The sequence below is a fragment of the Kryptolebias marmoratus genome, linkage group LG15 (assembly GCF_001649575.2).
Source record: "Kryptolebias marmoratus isolate JLee-2015 linkage group LG15, ASM164957v2, whole genome shotgun sequence".
Lineage (NCBI taxonomy): Eukaryota > Metazoa > Chordata > Actinopteri > Cyprinodontiformes > Rivulidae > Kryptolebias > Kryptolebias marmoratus.
This window is the reverse complement of record NC_051444.1, coordinates 22,705,362-22,706,125: the sequence shown is the minus strand read 5'-3', so window position 1 is coordinate 22,706,125 and position 764 is coordinate 22,705,362.

The following is a 764-nucleotide window of genomic DNA, read 5'->3' as shown; positions in this document are numbered from 1 at the left end:
GGGGGGGGGGGGGGGGCGGCAGAAGCCATTCTAACTTTGGGTCAGTTTTTTTTTTTTTTTAACAGAAATTAAAGTTTCAGTACATCTTATTCGTAGAATTAGGTTATTAATTAACAACTTCTTCTGAAGATTTGAGTTACAGCTCCTTAATTTTGTCACGAAGTTGTGCTGTTGCAGTGAAGGATTACATGAAGGCTCCACATTATTGTCAGCATCATTAACAGCTCTACAGACTGAACCTGAATCACTGTCTGGATGCTTAAACTCAGCGTTTCAGATAGAAAACTGAATCTTATTGGCTGTTTGTTGTGTTGTTGCCTCATGTTGATTGTTTTGATTTTTTTTGTTGTTGTTGTTGTTATTAATAGGAAACATGAAATGCCATGCAACACAGACACCCACACACACATTCCTACTTGTTCATGTACTACAGTCCATCCAAAAAATGGGGTTTTACATTTCCCTGTTTAATCCAGCTGCTGGAGATTAATCAGAATAAATATCTCTTGATTTTTCTTGTATCCTGATGTACTTAGAATAGAAACAGCCTTTCTTGTCCCGCAAGAGGAAATTCATGCCTTACAAGGCACGCTGTTGACTGGTATCTTTTCTTGTCAACAAGTTTATATAAACCTGTTTTTGGAAAAACACAAAACATGTTTGTTTACATATACTTTAAGGGGGTTTCCTCATCAGCTGCATCACGCCGTATTCTTCTGCCTTGTTTGTCTTCTTCTACTTTTAATAATGACGGCGTTGTGGTG